Source organism: Oncorhynchus masou, unplaced genomic scaffold, assembly GCF_036934945.1.
Source record: "Oncorhynchus masou masou isolate Uvic2021 unplaced genomic scaffold, UVic_Omas_1.1 unplaced_scaffold_1628, whole genome shotgun sequence".
NCBI classification, from domain to species: Eukaryota; Metazoa; Chordata; class Actinopteri; order Salmoniformes; family Salmonidae; genus Oncorhynchus; species Oncorhynchus masou.
In genome coordinates, this window is record NW_027006380.1 from 30,001 (window position 1) to 37,500 (window position 7,500).

Here is a 7,500-nt window from a genome sequence, read left to right on the forward strand (position 1 = left end):
TATACACACACACACCGCTATACACACACACACCGCTATACACACACACACCGCTATACACACACACACACACTGCTATACACACACACCGCTATACACACACACACCGCTATACACACACACACCGCTATACACACACACACCGCTATACATACACACACACCGCTAGACACACACACCGCTATACACACACACACCGCTATACACACACACACCGCTATACACACACGCCGCTATATACACACACACCGCTATACACATACACACCGCTATACATACACGCCGCTATATACACACACACCGCTATATACACACACACCGCTATATACACACACACACCGCTATATACACACACACACCGCTATATACACACACACCGCTATACACACACACCGCTATACACACACACCGCTATACACACACACCGCTATACACACACACACACCGCTATACACACACGCCGCTATATACACACACAGACCGCTATACACACACACACACCGCTATACACACACACCGCTAGACACACACACACCGCTATACACACACACCGCTATACACACACACACCGCTATATACACACACACACCGCTATATACACACACACACTGCTATATACACACACACACTGCTATATACACACACACACTGCTATATACACACACACACTGCTATATACACACACACACTGCTATATACACACACACACTGCTATATACACACACACACCGCTATATACACACACACACCGCTATATACACACACACACCGCTATATACACACACACACTGCTATATACACACACACACTGCTATATACACACACACACTGCTATATACACACACACACTGCTATACACACACACCGCTATACACACACACCGCTATACACACACACCGCTATATACACACACACACCGCTATATACACACACACACCGCTATATACACACACACACCGCTATATACACACACACACTGCTATATACACACACACACCGCTATATACACACGCCGCTATATACACACACACACCGCTATATACACACACACACCGCTATACACACACACACCGCTATACACACACGCCGCTATATACACACACACACCGCTATACACACACACACACACTGCTATATACACACACACACTGCTATATACACACACACACTGCTATATACACACACACACTGCTATACACACACACACACTGCTATACACACACACCGCTATACACACACACCGCTATACACACACACCGCTATATACACACACACACCGCTATATACACACACACACACTGCTATATACACACACACACACTGCTATATACACACACACACTGCTATATACACACACACACCGCTATATACACACACACACTATATACACACACACACTGCTATATACACATACACACTGCTATATACACATACACACCGCTATATACACACACACACTGCTATATACACACACACACTGCTATATACACACACACACCGCTATATACACATACACACCGCTATACACACACACACACACCGCTATACACACACACACCGCTATACACACACACACCGCTATACACACACACACCGCTATACACACACACACCGCTATACACACACACCGCTATACACACACACACACACCGCTATACACACACACACCGCTATACACACACACACCGCTATACACACACACACCGCTATACACACACACACCGCTATACACACACACACCGCTATACACACACACACACACTGCTATACACACACACCGCTATACACACACACACCGCTATACACACACACACCGCTATACACACACACACCGCTATACATACACACACACCGCTAGACACACACACCGCTATACACACACACACCGCTATACACACACACACCGCTATACACACACGCCGCTATATACACACACACACCGCTATACACATACACACCGCTATACATACACGCCGCTATATACACACACACCGCTATATACACACACACCGCTATATACACACACACACCGCTATATACACACACACACCGCTATATACACACACACCGCTATACACACACACCGCTATACACACACACCGCTATACACACACACCGCTATACACACACACACACCGCTATACACACACGCCGCTATATACACACACAGACCGCTATACACACACACACACCGCTATACACACACCGCTAGACACACACACACCGCTATACACACACACCGCTATATACACACACACCGCTATATACACACACACACCGCTATATACACACACACACTGCTATATACACACACACACTGCTATATACACACACACACTGCTATATACACACACACACTGCTATATACACACACACACTGCTATATACACACACACACTGCTATATACACACACACACCGCTATATACACACACACACCGCTATATACACACACACACCGCTATATACACACACACACTGCTATATACACACACACACTGCTATATACACACACACACCGCTATATACACACACACACCGCTATATACACACACACACCGCTATATACACATACACACCGCTATATACACACACACACCGCTATATACACACACACACCGCTATATACACACACACACCGCTATATACACACACACACTGCTATATACACATACACACCGCTATATACACACACACTGCTATATACACACACACACACACAACTCTATACACACACACACCGCTATACACACACACCGCTATATACACACACACCGCTATACACACACACCGCTATATACACACACACACCGCTATATACACACACACACCGCTATATACACACACACCGCTATATACACACACACACCGCTATATACACACACACCGCTATATACACACACACCGCTATACACACACACCGCTATACACACACACCGCTATACACACACACCGCTATACACACACACCGCTATACACACACACACACCGCTATACACACACGCCGCTATACACACACACACACCGCTATACACACACGCCGCTATATACACACACACACCGCTATACACACACACACACCGCTATACACACACCGCTATACACACACACCGCTATACACACACACCGCTATATACACACACACCGCTATACACACACACACTGCTATATACACACACACACCGCTATATACACACACACACTGCTATATACACACACACACTGCTATATACACACACACACCGCTATATACACACACACACTGCTATATACACACACACACCGCTATACACACACACACACTGCTAAATACACACACACACCGCTATACACACACACACACTGCTATATACACACACACACACCGCTATACACACACACCGCTATACACACACACCGCTATACACACACGCCGCTATATACACACACACACCGCTATATACACACACACCGCTATATACACACACACACCGCTATATACACACACACACACCGCTATACACACACGCCGCTATATACACACACACACCGCTATATACACACACACACCGCTATAAACACACACACACCGCTATACACACACACACACCGCTATACACACACACCGCTATACACACACACACACACCGCTATACACACACGCCGCTATATACACACACACACCGCTATATACACACACACCGCTATATACACACACACACCGCTATATACACACACACACCGCTATATACACACACACACTGCTATATACACACACACCGCTATACACACACACACCGCTATACACACACACACACCGCTATACACACACACACCGCTATACACACACACACACCGCTATATACACACACACCGCTATATACACACACACCGCTATACACACACACACACACACACTGCTATATACACACACACACACACCGCTATATATACACACACACCGCTATACACACACACACCGCTATATACACACACACACACACACACACACACACCTCTATACACACACACACCTCTATACACACACACACCGCTATACACACACACACACACCGCTATACACACACACACACACACACCTCTATACACACACACACCGCTATACACACACACCTCTATACACACACACACCGCTATATACACACACACCTCTATACACACACACACCGCTATATACACACACACCGCTATACACACACACACACCGCTATACACACACACACCGCTATACACACACACACACCGCTATACACACACACACCGCTATACACACACACCTCTATACACACACACACCGCTATATACACACACACCTCTATACACACACACACCGCTATATACACACACACCGCTATATACACACACACCGCTATACACACACACACACCGCTATACACACACACACCGCTATATACACACACACACCGCTATACACACACACACCGCTATACACACACACACCGCTATATACACACACACCGCTATATACACACACACCGCTATATACACACACCGCTATATACACACACACACCGCTATACACAAACCGCTATACACACACACACCACTATATACACACACACACCGCTATATACACACACACACCGCTATATACACACACACACACCGCTATATATACACACACACACCGCTATATACACACACACACCGCTATATACACACACACACACCGCTATATACACACACACACCGCTATATACACACACACCGCTATATACACACACACACCGCTATGCTTTTGAAATCGGCCCTAATTAATCGGCCAAGTGACCCCACGTGTTGAACGGTAGTGTATATACAGGGCATTTGGAAGCTATTCTGACCCCACGTTTTGTTACATTACAGCTTTATTATAAAAATGGATTAAATACATGTTTTACCTCATCAATCTACACACAATACACCATAATGACATCACAATACCCCGTACTGACATCACAATACCCCGTACTGACATCACAATAACCCATAATGACATCACAATACACCATAATGACATCACAATAACCCATAATGACATCACAATACCCCATAATGACATCACAATACCCCATAATGACATCACAATACCCCATAATGTCATCACAATACCCCATAATGTCATCACAATACCCCATAATGACATCACAATACCCCATAATGACATCACAATACCCCATAACCTTTTTTTTTTGCAAATGTATTAAAAATAAACAACAGATACCTTATTTACATAAGTATTCAGACTTTTTGCTATGAGACTCGAAATTGAGCTCAGGTGCATCCTGTTTTCATTGATCATCCTTGATGTTTCTACAACTTGGAGTCGAACTGTGGTAAATTCAATTGATTGGACATGATTTGGAAAGGCACACACCTGTCTATATAAAGGTCCCACAGTTGACAGTGCATGTCAGAGCAAAAACCAAGCCATGAGGTTGAAGGAATTTTCCGTAGTGCTCAGAGACAGGATTGTGTCGAGGCACAGATCTGGGGAAGGGTTACCATAAACTGTCTGTAGCATTGAAGATCCCCAAGAACACTGTGACCTCCATCATTCTTAAGTGGAAGAAGTTTGGAACCACCAATACTCTTCCTAGAGCAGGCCACACGACCAAACTGAGCAGTCAGGGGACAGAAGCCTTGGTCGGGGATGTGACCAAGAACCCAACGGTCACTCTGACAGAGCTCCAGAGGTCTTCTGTGGAGATGGGAGAAACTTCCAGAAGGACAACCATCTCTGCAGCAGTCCACCAATCAGGCCTTTATGGTAGAGTGGCCAGATGGAAGCCACTCCTCAGTAAAAAGGCACATGACAGCCCACTTGGAGTTTGCCAAAAGGCACCTAAAGGAGTCAGACCATGAGAAACAAAATTCTCTGGTCTGATGAAACCAAGATTGAACTCTTTGGTCTGAATGCCAAGCGTCATGTCTGAAGGAAACCTGGCACCATCCCTACGGTGAAGCATGGTGGTGGCAGCATCATGCTGTGGTGATGATTTTCAGCGGCAGGGACTGGGAGACTAGTCAGGATGGAGGGAAAGATGAACAGAGGAAAGTACAGAGAGATCCTTGATGAAAACCTGCTCCGGAGCGCTCAGGACCTCAGACTGGGGCAGAGGTTCACCTTCCAACAGGACAACGATCCTAACCACACAGACAAGACAACGATGGAGTTGCTTCGGGACACGTCTCTGAATGTCCTTGAGTGGCCCACCCAGAGCCCCGGACTTGAACCCGATCGAACATCTCTGGAGAGACCTGAAAATAGCTGTGCAGCGAAGCTCCCCATCCAACCTGACAGAGCTTGAGAGGATCTACAGAGAAGAATGGGGGAGAAACTCCCCAAATACAGGTGTGCCAAGCTTGTAGCGTCAAACCCAAGAAGACTCGAGGCTGTAATCGCTACCAAAGGTGCTTCAACAGAGTACTGAGTAAAGGGTCTGAATACTTACGTGATATTTCATTTTTTTCTTTTTCTTCGTATTAAATTTGCTAAAAATTCTAGAAACCTTTCTTTGTCGTTATTGGGTATTGTGTTTAGATTGATGAGGAAAACAAACCTATATCATCAAAATCAAATCAAATGTATTTATATAGCCCTTCGTACATCAGCTGATATCTCAAAGTGCTGTACAGAAACCCAGCCTAAAACCCCAAACAGAAAGCAATGCAGGTGTAGAAGCACGTTGGCTAGGAAAAACTCCCTAGAAAGGCCAAAACCTAGGAAGAAACCTAGAGAGGAACCAGGCTCTGTGGGGTGGCCAGTCCTCTTCTGGCTATACTGGGTGGAGATGATAACAGAACATGGCCAAGATGTTCAAATGTTCATAGATGACCAGCAGGGTCAAATAATAATAATCACAGAGGCAGTCCATTTTAGAATCAGGCTGTAACGAAATGTGGAAGAAGTCAAGGGAACTGAATACGTTCCCAATGCACTGTATATCTTTAAATTTTGCTCTGAAATCTTGGGGGGGGCCAAATAAAACCACCTGCAGGCCAAATTCAGCTCGTGAGCCGTCATTTGGGGAATCCTGTGTAGTCTTTTATTATAGTACTAGCTGTCAAATATAAACAATTTGACAGAGGTAATGAACTGTCCAGGGATCAGCACAGCGATAAAACAGGACCATGAAATCAGGAATACAGAGGTAATGAACTGTCCAGGGATCAGCACAGCGATAAAACAGGACCATGAAATCAGGAATACAGAGGTAATGAACTGTCCAGGGATCAGCACAGCGATAAAACAGGACCATGAAATCAGGAATACAGAGGTAATGAACTGTCCAGGGATCAGCACAGCGATAAAACAGGAATACAGAGGTAATGAAGTGTCCAGGGATCAGCACAGCGATAAATCAGGACCATGAAATCAGGAATACAGACAGCCTCTATCTTAGGTTCTGACCCCAAAAAATACGTTATGAATTATATATTTTTCTCAAAAAGGTAAAGAGTGTTTGAGAAGGTTGGAATCCTATGTAACCTGCCTACA

The 7,500-nt window shown here is 45.2% G+C and overlaps 1 protein-coding gene across 1 annotated transcript in view; it reads left to right on the forward strand.

Moving 5' to 3' along the window:
* Positions 1-7,500, forward strand: part of LOC135531532 (serine/threonine-protein kinase TAO1-like) — a 44,713-nt gene that overhangs the window by 21,638 nt on the left and 15,575 nt on the right.